Source organism: Acinonyx jubatus, chromosome D2, assembly GCF_027475565.1.
Source record: "Acinonyx jubatus isolate Ajub_Pintada_27869175 chromosome D2, VMU_Ajub_asm_v1.0, whole genome shotgun sequence".
Lineage (NCBI taxonomy): Eukaryota > Metazoa > Chordata > Mammalia > Carnivora > Felidae > Acinonyx > Acinonyx jubatus.
The window spans coordinates 70,759,700-70,774,727 of NC_069393.1; the positions used below are offsets into that span (position 1 = coordinate 70,759,700).

At 36.8% G+C, this 15,028-nt stretch overlaps 1 protein-coding gene, 1 non-coding gene and 1 pseudogene across 2 annotated transcripts in view; 2 read left to right on the top strand and 1 right to left on the bottom strand.

Moving 5' to 3' along the window:
• The window catches only part of ATRNL1 (attractin like 1), a 754,994-nt gene that overhangs the window by 539,415 nt on the left and 200,551 nt on the right, over window positions 1–15,028 (top strand). The gene's annotated exons all lie outside the window — the stretch shown is intronic.
• Window positions 1–15,028, top strand: part of LOC106974095 (FUN14 domain-containing protein 1-like) — a 38,673-nt pseudogene that overhangs the window by 6,146 nt on the left and 17,499 nt on the right.
• TRNAQ-UUG (transfer RNA glutamine (anticodon UUG)) lies at window positions 633–717 on the bottom strand. The gene has a single exon. It is a non-coding gene; the product is annotated as a tRNA-Gln (tRNA).

Here is a 15,028-nt window from a genome sequence, read left to right on the forward strand (position 1 = left end):
TACTACTGCTCAAAATGAAATACTTAGGTATAAATCTAACAAAATATGTACAAGATCTGCATGAGGGAAACTATAAAACTCTGAGGAACAAAATAAAAGAAGTAAATGGAAAGATATTCTGTGTCCATGGATAGGAAGAATCAGTACGTTAAGATGTCAGTTCTTCCCGACTTGATCTGTAGGTTAAAAGCAATCCCAATCAAAATTCCAGGAGTTTATTTTATAGATATTGACAGACTGATTATTCTGATTCTTTGTGTGGAGAGGCAAAAGACCCAGAATAACCAACAGAATATTGAAGAACAAAGTTGGAGGCCTGAAACTACCCAACTCCAAGATTTACTACAAAGCTACAGTAACGAAGACATTGTATAATTGGCAAAAGAATACACAATTGTATCAGTGGAATGTAATAGAGAGTCCAGAAATAGACCCACATAAATATAGTCAATTGACCTTTAACAAAGGAGCAAAGGCAATGCAATGCAGCAAAGATAGTCTTTTCAAAAAAATGTTTTTAATCTTTAGTTTTGAGAGAGTGAGAGAGCTACAGAGCGAGAGCAGGGGAGGAACAGAGAGAGAGGAAGACACAGAATCCGAAGCAGGCTCCGGGCCCTGAGCTGTCAGTACAGAGCCCGACGTGGGGCTCGAACCCACAAACCATGAAATCGTGACCTGAGCCAAAGTCAGACACTCAACCGACTGAGCCACCCAGGCGCCCCAAAGATAGTGTTTTCAATAAATGGTGCTGGAACAACTGGACATCCACATGCAGAAAATGGGAATCAGGGCACAGAGGACATTTGTAAGAATGAATGAGTGAGACCAAGTGCAAACCAGTGAGAACCACTGCCCTAAATGTTAGCCTAGCAAAGTTCCAATCAGGTATGTTCTGATTAGTATGTTATGTTTTATATACGAAAAGTAAAGAGAGTGATTTCTAAGGTGTTTTATGATGTAGTCAGTAACTTGACGTAAATAGGATTTTCTAATTGTGAACATATGAAATTGTTCTGATAAAACTTTAAAGAAATAAAAATGTGTATTTTAGTCAAAATAAATGTGAATATATATGAGATGTTTTCCATTTACCTATCACATATGATTTATTCAGTTAATGCTTTCCACAAACATTGCTCATCACCCTATTCTTTTTATCAAAAAAAAGCCAAATTTGTACTAAATATGTTTGTGTTTTGGTTTTCATTTTTTTTTTTATTTTACAAATAGTAAGTAAATTTTGGGAGGAAAAACATTTACTTTTATTTTAGCTCTAGTACATTTAATATCATCTCATAGATTGTTGAAAATAATTACATGACATTTTCTTCCTAAAAAGCAGTATATGAATGAAAACTATTTTTTTATATTTTTCCACTGAATTTTATTTTTTAATGTTTATTTATTTTGAAAGAGAGAGAGTGCATATGTGCAAGTGGGGGAGGGGCAGAGAGGGAGAGAGAGAACCTCAGGCAGGCTCCACGCTGTCAGCACAGAGCCAGTTGGAGGTCTCAACCTCAGAACTGTGAGATCATGACCTGAGCCGAAATCAAGACTCCTGAGGCTTAACCAACCGAGGCACCCTTGATGTTGAATTTTAAATTAAAATAATTCCAAACTAATTTCCAACATACCTAAATAACATGTCTAGAAGCTTTTCAAGTACTGAATAAATTAGGAGGCTGGGTGGCTCACTTGGTTAAGAGCCTGACTCTTGATTTTGGCCCAGGTCATGATCTCACGGTCATGAGATCAAGCACTGCATTGGGCCCCACAATGGGTGTGGAGCCTGCTTAAAATTCTCTCTCTCTCCCTCTGTCCCTCCCCTGTTTGCCCACACTTTCTCTCTCTCTCTCTCCTCATAAAATAAAATAAAATGATTTGTAATTTATGTTTATTACTTTTTAGTGCATATCATTTTCTGTTATCCTATTACACTTGATTTAAAAAGATAAATATAAATGTTGTGTCATCATTAGTATAATGAAACTATTCAATTTTAAACACCTTTCTTTCATAACAAAACATGTATCTATTATACATAACATTACAGTTTCTTGCTATCTATGCATAAAGGAAATGCATGTCTTATATATTGGATGCAAGATAACAAAAACAGAAGATAGTAGCTGGAATTTTTTGTTCCACTTGTCTGAAAGGTTATCAAGTAGTAAGTAATGCCAGCAGAGCATGAAAATGACCAGTAATTCAAGAATAAATTGGACAAGGTATAGTTTGTTGTATTTTTAACTACAGACGGCTGGTCAATAGCTGTACTCAATTTGCTGTTGTTTCCCCCTGGAAAGCTCAGTTTGTTAGCTTTAGGATAGGCTCAGTCAATGGATTCTTTTTTTTACTAAGAGAAATGATCCATGGGCGGTCCCCCAAGGAGTAAAATCATGAGAAAACACAGGCAGCCTTTCATGCCGTACAGCACAACTAGGGAAGTAAGACTCTGACCTATTTGAGATAGAGTTTCAAAGACCGTGCATTTGGAGCTCTTTTAAAAAAATCAATTCACATTATCAAAAGAAAGCTGAAAATGATAGCAAAAGGCTGTATTTATTAGAAAAACCTTTGTTATAATAATAGATTATTTGAAGTGCTTGAAATTGGCCTCAAGTAATATTAAAATATATATTAAAGAAGACCATAATTATACTTTGTTAGTTTGCCTGTTTTGTGGGTACCTTTTGCCGTGTCCTAACAGAAAAATTTGAAGGGTGGTGAAGACACACAGACTTGGGTGAGATAAGCAGAAACATGCATTCATTGATAGTATGTAACTTGACTTAGGAAAAAGGATGTAGTACCTGGTGATCTCTACCTCTGTGTATGTATGTATATAGATGTGTGTGTTGATAAAACACAAAAACCATAAATAATTTTACCCTGTTAAATACTGCTGACAATTCTTCATTTGGGCTAATGAGAATGAAGAGCAATGTCCTTTTTGACAAAATTGTTGTTGTTGTTGTTGTTGTTGTTGTTATTGTTGTTGTTGTTTTGTGTTCAATTTTCAAAAAGGAATTGAAGTGACTTAGAATGAAAGAGATAGACAAAATGAAAGCACAGTTTTTGGTGTTGTTGTTGCTGCTGCTTGCTGCTTGTTGTGCTTTTTGTTTTAAGAAAAGAGTGGCATATTAGAATAAGCTTTGGAGTCAGACAGGCTTTGCTATAAATCCCACCTGTTTTCTCTTATGTTTGTGTTGGTAGGTTAATTCAGTTCTTTGTGCTTTGCTTCCTTAAACTAAAACAGACACAGGAATGACTACCTCAGGATTGTCATGATAATTAAATGAGCCAAAATTGGGAAAATACCTAGCACAATACCTAGAAAAAAGAATGAGCTCAATAGTGAACATTTCTTTCCCTCTTGTTTTCCCTTTCCTAAGGGGATGGAGATTTCAAGGAAGCTTGCCCAGAAGGCTGTTTTCTCTCTCTTCCATCAAAGCATTATCTTTTAAGTATGTACGATCACAGTAATGAAAGAGTATCCAAGTTTTGTATGAAGAAATCAGCAGCATTCATTTATTCGCTGAAATTTTTTTGAGCACCTATTTTGTGTAAGACACCTGGCAGTTGAAATGCCCCAACCTCTCAGCAAGAAGGACCCTGGGGCGCCTGGGTGGCGCAGTCGGTTAAGCTTTGGACTTCAGCCAGGTCACGATCTCGCGGTCCGTGAGTTCGAGCCCCGCGTCAGGCTCTGGGCTGATGGCTCAGAGCCTGGAGCCTGTTTCCGATTCTGTGTCTCCCTCTCTCTCTGCCCCTCCCCCGTTCATGCTCTGTCTCTCTCTGTCCCAAAAATAAATAAACGTTGAAAAAAAATTTTTTTTAAATAAAAAAAAAAAAAAGGACCCTTGCGGTTCAGAAAAAGGAATTTAAAAAACAAAACAAACAAAACAAAAAACCCTCAATTTTCTTCTTCCCTCCTATTTTTAAAACTCTCAGTAGATATATCATTAGGTCTGAGAGTTGTACTCAACCTGACTCAGACCACACTGCTGACTTCTTCACAAAGTCTGCTTGGTCTTTGGCAGATTTGCTAAGATTTGTGTGACCTCATCCATGATGTCGTTGAAAATATATAGATGAGACATATTAATTGCAGAAAATCTAGTACTTCGTAAGTAATAATGAAAGTTCAAGGTTAAGGATTCACTGATAGGATAGTCACTTAATGTGAAAACAAATGCCACAGTGGTATAAAACTCAGTATCTGAGAAAACAAGTCAGGATTTATAAATTCTTTATTTAGGATCAGCTTGGGGGACTGAAATTTACTATTTACTCAATTTCTCTTGATTAAAACATGAGTTGGGGAAAAAGGGTGCTTTTACATCCCATCTAAAGACAAGCATCTCAAAAATACTATATAAAAGTATAATTAAAAAATTACTCCATACTGTAGAAAGTAACTATCAATAATTTATATTGACAGGTTCTAACAACAGGAAAACATTTAAATTTAAGCAGTTAATCATTCAAGTCATTCTGTAACCACTTTACTTTCTAATTTCTTTACTGACTTAGAAAATGACAGCTTATAATTTTTATTCTTATTCATTTATTTTTAACACAGCATTATTGAGATATAATTCACATACCATGCATTTCACTAATTTAAACTGTGCAGTTCAGTGGTTTTTAGATATTCACAGATATGTGTGGTCATTACCACAGCCAGTTTTAGACCGTTTAGTCCACTTAAAAAGAAACTTTGTACCCTTTAGCTATCATCTTTGTGGTCCCTCCTTAACTCCCCTGGCCCTAAATAATCACTAATCTACCCTATCCTATAGATTTGCTCTCTCTCCATAGGGCTTTCTGTTGTTGATTGCTAAGGGCTGCTATTGTCCATATGTTCAGTGGCTTCTCCAAACTAATTTTACAAAGTTTTTATTCCTTGTCATGTATGCTCACTGAAGTCTCTGTACTGTTATCTCAGTAGTCACCACTCAGTTGGTGTGAATGTAAACTGGTGCAGCCGCTCTGGAAAACAGTGTGGAGGCTCCTCAAAAAATTAAAGATAGATCTACCCTATGACCCAGCAATAGCACTGCTAGGAATCTACCCAAGGGATACAGGAGTACTGATGCATAGGGGCACTTGTACCCCAATGTTTATAGCAGCACTCTCAACAATAGCCAAATTGTGGAAAGAGCCTAAATGTCCCATCAACTGATAAATGGATAAAGAAATTGTGGTTTATATACACAATGGAATACGACTTGGCAACGAGAAAGAATAAAATATGGCCTTTTGTAGCAACGTGGATGGAACTGGAGAGTGTTATGCTAAATGAAATAAGTCATACAGAGAAAGACAGATACCATGTTTTCACTCTTATGTGGATCCTGAGAAACTTAACAGAAGGCCATGGGGAGGGGAAGAAAAAAAAAGAGAGGGAGGGAGGCAAACCATAAGAGACTCTTAAAAACTGAGAATAAACTGAGGGTTGACAGGGGATAGGAGGGAGGGGAAAGTGGGTGATGGGCATTGAGGAGGGCACCTGTTGGGATGAGCACTGGGTGTTGTATGGAAACCAATTTGACAATAAATTACATATTAAATAAATAAACAAATAAATAAAAGAGAAAAAACAAAAAACCAACCCCCTTGGTCTTTGCATATTGGCTCTGAGCTAGGATACTTTTTCAGTGCTTAAGCCAAGCTACCTACAACTCTGCCTTAGCCTTCATCTCCTGCCTTTTTAATTTTGTCTCGAAAGACAAAAGTCTTTTCTGAGCATGGGTCCAAACCTAGTCATGCACGTTGCACTCCAGCTTCTCCTGCATACTTCAGAGCTCTTCACAGTTCTCCCAAGAATCTTCCTTCCTCAGCCTCCTCATACTTAGGCTTTTTGGGTCTGTCTGCTGTTTGCCTCATCCTTTATTCCATGCCCCAGGCAACAATGGGTAGCCTATATCTTTAAATGTTTCCATCAGATGTCACCCAGAAACCATTCCACATAGAGGGGCAAAATGAAGGTCAGTCTCTGTGTTGACAGTCTCTGTGTGACTCCTTAGGGAGTCAGCTGATCAGTTTTTGAGAACAAGGTCTATATTGCTTTTCCTAGCACCAGGAACACGGGCCATTGTCCACAGGAATAGAGAATGCTAGTCAGGTAACCAAAAACCATACAATGCTTCTTACCAATTTCAATGGCTTCTTTCTTCATTAAGCACTCCTTGATAGGCATAGTTTTCGATTAGATTCCAGAGTTTCAAAAAAGTTGACTATGTCCATTTTTATCAGCTTAATTCTTGCTAGAGAGACCATGTCTTACAAGGGACCAATACTTGGAACTCCTTATTATGCTAAATCCTTGATGTTACTTCTGCTGCAAGTACTTTGGAGAACAGTTTGGCCCTATGTAGGAAATCTAAAAATACACAAACCAGCAATTCTGCTCCTCGTTATTTACCTTGGAATGGTGATTCTTAACTGGGACAATTTTGCCTCTTAAGTAACATTTGGGAACATCTGGAGACATTCTTGGCTTTCACAATGGTGAGCATGCCACTGGCATCTAGTGAGTGAAAGCCATGGATGCTGTTAAACATCCTGCAACACATAAGACAGTCCCCTCCTCACCTACGTCAAAGAATGATCTGGAAAAATTTAACAAATTTTAGGAAACTTTCATTTAGGGAAATGAGTGCTCATATGCACAGGGAGATGTTCATAACTGCCTTGTTTATAATAGTCCTAAACAGGAAGTGATTCAAACAACCGAAATACCTACCAACAGTGGAATGGATATATTCCTGTGTAAACATTTGGTAGAATACTTTATAACAATGAAAATGAATGAACTATAAAACTATATGAAGAAAAGCAAGAAACTGTTTCCCTAAGTAGATAGTGTTCTCATCAAAAAGGGGAAGAGGGGGGCACCTGGGTGGCTCAGTCGGTTAAGCGTCCGACTTCAGCTCAGGTCACGATCTCCCGGTCCGTGAGTTCGAGCCCCGCGTCGGGCTCTGGGCTGATGGCTCAGAGCCTGGAGCCTGCTTCGCATTCTGTGTCTCCCTCTCTCTCTGCCCCTCCCCCGTTCATGCTCTGTCTCTCTCTGTCTCAAAAATAAATAAACGTTAAAAAAAATTAAGAAAACAAAAAGGGGAAGAGGTTAAGATGGGAAAGGACACATGAGATCTTCTGGGATCCTGGCAATGTTCTATTTCTTGAATTGGGTGGTATTTACATCAATGTTCAGTTTTTTAAAACTGTACACTAATATTTTACTACTTCCATTTTACTGCTTTGAGATATAATTTATATACAATATTATTACAGGTGTACAGCATAGTGATTTGACATTTGTATACATTGTGAAATGATCACCACAATAAGTCTACTTATCATCTGTCACTACACAAAACTGTTATAATATTATAGACCATATTCCCCATGTTGTATATCTCCGTGACCTATATATTTTATAACTGGAAGTTTGTACTTCTTGATTACTTTCACTCATTTCATCCCCACAAACCCACTCCATCTCGCAACCACCAATCTGTTCTCTTTCTTTATGAGTCTGGGTCTTATTTTGTTTTGTTTATTTCTTTAGTTTTTCAGATTCCACATATAAGTGAAATGAAATCATGCAGAATTAGCCTTTATCTGACTTATTTAATAGCATAAAACCCTCTAGGTTTATATTAGTTAAGTGGTCAGTTATATATGAATACATACATATATATGTTTGTATATATATGAAATCAGGGAGTGGGATACTTCCAAGTTTGTTCTTCTTTCTTGAGAATGTTTTGGCCATTTGGGGTCTTTCATGGTTTTATATAAATTTTAGAATTATTTGTTCTAGTTCTTTGAGAAATTCCATTGGACTTTGGATAAGAATTGCATGTGTGTGTGTGTGTGTGTGTGTGTGTGTGTGTGTGTGTGAATTATATCTGTATCTATAAGTGTGTATCTATCTATATCTATATATCTATATTATATCTACCTCTCTATCTATATATCTAGATAGATAAAATATGGCAGTTTCTTTATCCATTTATCCATTGATGGACACTTGGGCTGTTTCCATATCTTGGCTATTGTAACTAATGATGCAGTGAACATTAAGGTACATACATCTTTTTGATTTAGTGGTTTTGTTTTATTCAGACAGACACCCATTAGTAGAATTGCTGGATCATATACTAGTTCTATTTTTTATTTTTTTTGAGAAACTGTTTTCCATACTGGCTGCTCAAATTTACATTCTCACCACAGTGTACAAGGATTTCCTTTTCTCTGTATTATCGCCAACACTTTTTTTTTTTTAACTATAGCCATTCTGACAGGTATAAAATGATACCTCATTGTGGTTTTGATTTTCATTTCCCTGGTGATTAGTGTTGTTGAGCATCTTTTCATGTGCCTGTTGGCTATCTGTATGTCTTTGGAAAAAATGTCTTTTTCAGTCCTCTGTCAATTTTTAAGTTGGATTGTTTGTTTTTTTTGTTATTGGACTGTAGGAGTTCCTTATACATTTTGGATATATTAACTCCTTGCTGGATACATGCTTTCCAAAAATCCTCTCTCATCAGTAACTTGCCTTTTCATTTTGTTGACGGTTTCTTTCATTCCACAGAAGCTTTTTAGTTTGATGTACTCTCATTTGTTTATTTTTGCTTTTGTTTCCCTTTTTTTGTTTTCTAATTTTATACACCATTGTCAAGGAACTTACCTCCTATGTTTTCTTCTAGGAGTTTTATGGTTTTAGGCCTTACATTCAAGGATTTAACCCATTTTGAGTGAATTTTTATATACGGTGTAAGACGGTGTCCAGTTTCATTCATTTGTATGTACCTCTCCAGTTTTCCAAGCACTATTTATTGAAAATAGTACCCTTTCCTCATGTATTCTTGGCTCTTTTGACATATATTGATGATATATGTGTGGGTTTATGTCTGGATTCTTTATTCTGTCCCATTAATCTATATGTCTGTTTTTATGACAATACCATACTGTTTTGATTACTATAACCTTGTAATACAGTTTCAAATCAGGAATTGTGATACGTACAGCTTTGTTCTTCTTTCTCAAGATTTTTTTGGCCATTCAGGGTCTTTGGTGGTTTTATATAAATTTTAGAATTATTTTTTCTAGTTCTGTGAGAAATGCCATTGGAATTTTGACAGGAATTGCATTGAATCTGTAGATTGCTTTGGGTACTTTGGATATTTTAGCAATATTGATTCTTATAATCAATTAGCTTACAATATCTTTCCACTTATTTGTGTCATCTTCAATTTCTTTCATTAATGTCATAGTTTTCAGTGTCCAGATCTTTTATCTCTTTGGCCTTTTATTCCTAGGTATTTTTCTCTTTCATGTGATTATTTACCAGATTGTTTTCTTGATTTCTCTTTCTGATAGTTCATATTAGTGTATAGAAACACCACAGACTTTTGCATAACAATTTTGTATCCTGGAGCTTTACTGAATTTATTTATTAATTCTAATAATTTTTGATGGAATCTTTATGATTTTGTATTCATAGAATCATGTCATTTGCAAAAAAAAGGGACATTTTTCTTCTTCCTTTAAACTTGGATGCCTTTTTTTTTTAACTGATTGCTCTGGTTGGGACTTAAGATACTATGTATCTTAGAGGAAAAGCTTACAGCTTTTCACTGTTGAGTATAATACGAGCTGTGGGTTTGTCATAGATGGTTTTATTATGTTGAGGTACCTTACCTCTATACCCACTTTGTTATTGTTTTAAATCATAAATGTATGTTGAATTTTGTCAAATGCTTTCTTTTCAAATGTCTATTGAGATGATCACATAATTTTTATTTTTCATTTTGTTAATGTGGTATATCAGGTTGATAGATTTGAAGATGTTGAATTATCCTTACATCCCTGGAATAAATCTCACTTGATTATGGTGTATATCCTTTTAATGTGTTGATGATTTCAGTTTGCTAATATTTTGTTGAGGAATTTTACATGTATGTTCATCAAGGATATGAGCCTATAGGGTTTTTTTGTTTGTTTTGTTTTGTTTTGTTTGTTTATTTGTTTGTTGGTGTCCCTGTCTGTATTTGACATCAAGGAATTGCTGGCCTTGTAAAATGAGTTGGGAAGCATTCCCTTCTCTTCAATTATTAGGAAGGGTTTGAAAAGGATAGGTATTAAATCTTTTTGAATGTCTGGTAAGGTTCACCAGTGAAGCCATCTGGTCCTGGACTTCCATTTGTTGGGAGATTTTTGATTAGTGATTCAATTTTTTTTATTAGTAATCAACCTATTCAGATCTTTTCCTTCTTCATGATTTAGTATTGGAAGATTATGTTTCTAGAAATTTATCCATTTCTTCTAGGTTGTCCAAATTGTTACTGTATAAAATTGTTCATAGTATTCTCTTATAATCTTTTGTATTTTTGTGGTATCAGTTGTATCTTCTACTCTTTAATTTCTGATTTTATTTATTTGAACCCTCTTTTTTTGGTGAGACCAGATGAAAGTTTGTCAATTTCGTTTATCTTTTAAAACAGCCAGCTCTTAGTTTTGTTGATCTTTTCTATCATCTTTTTAGTCTCTATTTCATTTGTTTGCTCTTGATCTTTATTATTTCCTTTCTTCTATTAACTTTGGACTTATTCTTCTTTTTCTAGTTCCTTTAGGCATAAAAGTTAAATTGTTTATTTGATATTTCTCTTGTTTCTTGAGGCAGGCCTGTGTTGCTATCAACTTTCCTCTTAGAACTGTGTTTGGTGCATCCCATAGATTTTGGTATGTTGTGTTTGTGTTTTCTTTTGTCTCTAGGTATTTTAAATTTTTTCCTTTGATTTTTTTTTGACCCTAGAGTTGCACAGTAACATGTTATTTGATCTCCACATATTTGTCATTATTTCATGGGTTTTTTCTTGTAATTGTTTTCTAATTTTATACTGTTGTGGTTGGAAAAGATGTTTGGTGTGATTTCGGTATTCTTAAATTTATTGAGACTTACTTGTTTTGTTGCCTAAATGTGATCTACCCTGGAGAATGTTTTATGTGCACTTGAGAAGAATGTGTATTGTGCTGTTTTGGGGTGGAATGTTCTATATATATCTACTAACTTCGTCTGGTCTAATGTATTGCTTAAGGCTGGTGTTTCCTTATTGATTTTCTGGATGAATGATTTATCCAGATGTAAGTGAGGTGCTAAAGTCCCCTAATATTATTATAGTGCTATTAATTTCTCCCTTTACATCTATTAATATTTGCTTTGTGTAATTTGGTATTCCTATATTGGGTGCATATCTACTTATAGATATTATGTCTTGGTGGATTGACCCCATTATTATTATATAGTGCCCCTCTGTCTTTTATTAAAGTGTTTATTTTAAGGTGTATTTTATTGATATGAATATGGCAACACCAGCTTTGTTTATGTTTCCATTTGCATGGAATAGCTTTTTTAATCCCTTCACTCTCAGTTTTTGTGTGTTCTTCTAAAGTGAGTCTCTCGTAAGTAGCATATGGATGTGTATTGTATTTTTTATCCATTTAGCCACTCTATACCTTTTGATTGGAGCATTAATACCCTATACATTTAAGGAGATTATTGGTTGGAATATACTTACTGCCATTTTGTTGATTGTTTTCTGGGATTTTTTTTTTTAGTTCCTCTCTGTTTCTTTCTTCTTCTTTTTTTCTCTTCCCTGTAGTTTGATGACTCTCTTTATTGTTATGTTTAGATTCCTTTCTCATTTTCTTCTGTATTTACTATAACTTTTTGCTTTCTGGTACTGTGATGTTTACATATATCATGCTATGTTTATAACAGTCTATTTTTAGTTAATAGCAACTTAAAGTTGAGCACATTCCAAATACCCCCTAACATTTTATGTTTTTGATCTCACAGTTTAGATATTTTTATTTTATGTATTCCTTAGCTAATCATTATGGTTTTATTTAATTTTACTACTTTTGTCTTTTAATCATTATAGTACATTTATAAATAATCTGTCCACTACCTTTACTGTAAATTTACCTTTTTCAGTGAGATTATTTCTTTTCTATGTTTTCTTATTATTAAGAAGTGTCATTTCTTTACAGCTGAAAGATACATCTTTACTGTTCTTACAAGTAAGAGGTTGGTTTACTAGTGATAAACTTTTGCTTGTTTAGAAAACTCTTTTTCTTCTTTTTAATTACACATGATAACCTTATGGATACAATAGTCTTATTTCAAAGTTTTTTACTTTTCAGTACTTTTGAATTTGTCATGCCACTCTCTTCTGGACTGTAAAGTTTATTCTGAGAAATCTGCTGGTAGTCTTATGGGGTTTCCCTTGTATGTAACAATTTGTTTTCCTTTTGCTGCTTTTAAGATTCTCTTTTTAACTTTTACCATTTTAATTATAATGTGTCTTGGTGTGAATCTCTAGGTTTACCTTATTTGTAACTCTCTCAGCTTCCTGTACCCAGATATTTGTTTCCTTCTCTGGACTGGAGACATTTTCAGCCATTATTTCTTCAAATAAGTTGCCTGCCCCTTTTACTCTTTTTCCCCTTCTGGGACACCTATAACATGAATATTATTCTACTTGTTGTTCCATAGGTGCCATAACTTATCTTCATTTTTAAAAATTATTTTTCTTTTTGCTGCTTTTGTCTAAGTAGGTTCCATTGCTTTGTCTTCCAGCTTGCTGATCTGTTCTGCTTCATCCAGTCTACTGGATATATTTTTCAGTTCAGTTATTGTATTATTCAGCTTTGTGAGTTCTGTTTGGTACTTACATTTTCTGGCTCTTTGTTGAAGTTTTTAGTCTATTCACCCATTCTTCTCTTGAGTTCAGTGAGCATCATTATGACCATTACTTTGAATTCTTTATCAGGTAGGTTATTTATCTCAATATGATTAAAGCCTTCTTCTGAGATTTTGTCTTATTATTTTGTTTGGAAAATACTCCTGTTTCCTCATTTTGCTGGACTCTGTATATGTTTTTATGTATTAGTTGAAATAGCTACCTCTCAGTCTTTAAGGAGTAGCCTTGTGCAGGTGATAAACCTTGTGGTTCAACCTTGTTTTCGCTCGTGGTTGTCTCCTGAAACTTTGTGATTGTCTAAACTGCCTAATTTATTCTTGATATGTTCTTGTTGTCGAGGGTGTGCTAAGACCTGTCCGTCCTTCCATGGGGAGGAATCTCAATTAGCATCTAGTTTCAGGCTGATGGAAACCAGACACTCAGGCAGCAGCTTTTAAAGTATGCAAATATATATAGTGCTGTGGGCTGCAATTTTAATCCCTGCTGGTCTGCAGACCAGGAGATCTGGAAGTCTCTTCTGGGTGACCGTTGCAAAATTCTGGCCTCTAGAAGAATGTATCAGCTCCTTTTGGGGGAGGTTTTGTCAAGCTGTAATGAGGCCAGTGGGATGTTTAAGGATGGTGTCTCTCTGTTTATGTTCTCACTAAGCACCTCCCTTAGCCTCTAGATGGGTGGAAAACATGAAGCCTGTCCCTTAGGCTGAAGCTCCAGACTAAGTAAATAGGCCTTTTTTCACAAGAAGACTGTGGTTGTGTTTCAGCCTGTTAACCTGTGCAGTGCCGGGGTGGGGAGGGGGTTGCATGCCAAGAACTCTCTTTCAACTGTTACATCCCTGTGGAGCTCAAGAACACCAGCACCTTAGCCACCAGGCCTAGGTGATCAAGAGGCATCCCCTGTATGGATTGTGAGCACCCACTGGTTTTAGCGAGGCAGCTGAAATGTATAAGGGGTGGGGCCCACTCAGCAGCTATAGAAAGGCAGTGGGAAAATGTCTTGACTCTGGTCACACGGGGGCTTCCGTAGTGCAGTGGGAGAGTGTCTTGTCAGTGTGTGGTGCTGGCTTTAGGCTGGGAGTGGGAGAGTACCCTGACTGCTCTTGCTAGCAACCCCAGCCAGGGAGTGGAGAAGTGTCACAAGTGCCCACGGTCACCAGTTTCATCTCGGAAGCAGGAAGAGTGCTGCGACCATAGGCACTTGCCAGCCCCAGCCAGGAGTAGGGGAGTGCTTCAGCAAGGCAGCAGAATAGTGCCATGACCTCTCACCCGCACTTGCCTTAGCAAGGCGGGTCAGGTCTGAGTTTGCCCACTCTGCTACCCCCCAGTAGGGTAGGAGAGTTAAAAAAATGTTGTCTCTCAGCCCTTCCAACTCCAGGGAGAGATTCAACTGTCCCCTGTCCCTCCTGCATATTATTTTAAATTGGCAGATGAATCTGCATATTTAGTGTAGGTGCTTTTGATTTTAATTGTTTTACTTTTTAAGTTTTCATTTATTTTGTTTGACAGAGAGCACAAGTGGGGTAAGGGAACAGAGAGGGGGGAGAGAGAGAGAGAGGATCCCAAGCAGGTTCCATACTGTCAGTGCAGAGACTGATGGCAGTGCTTGAACTCATGAACCATGATCATGACTTGAGCCCAGATCAACAGTCAGATACTTAACCGACTGAGCCACCCAGGCATCCCTAGTCTAGGTGCTTATTAAATCCCTGGGTCTTGGGAGATTTCAGTTTCCGATCATATTTTGGGCCCCTTGGACGTCAGCCCTGATGGTTTTCTAAGCCCGAAGTTTTGGGGGCTTGTCTCTCCAGTGCAGATCACAGCAGTTGGGGTTCCTGTTGGAGGGCAGCCACCCCTCACTCCTCTGGGAGAAGTGGGGGGGCTGGCGAGATGCAGGGGAGTAGAAAGAAGTGGTGAGGTTGTGTCTCTGCCTCTCCTCCCTTGTTGGTGTGGTCTTTTATCCTTTGTTGTTGGAGAAGCCATTCATCTAGTTTCAGATCTTTTTCAGAGGTAATTGATCTATTTGTAGCAGAGATTTGATGTGTCTGTGGGAGGAGGTGCGTTCAGGATTTTTCTATTTGCCATCTTGTGGAAATATCCAAAAGCATATAATTTTCAAATTGTGTTTAAATACCTTTACCCACTTTTGGGGCACCTGGGTGGGTCAGTCGTTTAAGCGTCCGACGTTGGCTCAGGTCATGATCTTGCAGTTTGTGAGTTCGAGCCCCGCGTCAGGCTCTGTGCTGACAGCTCAGAGCC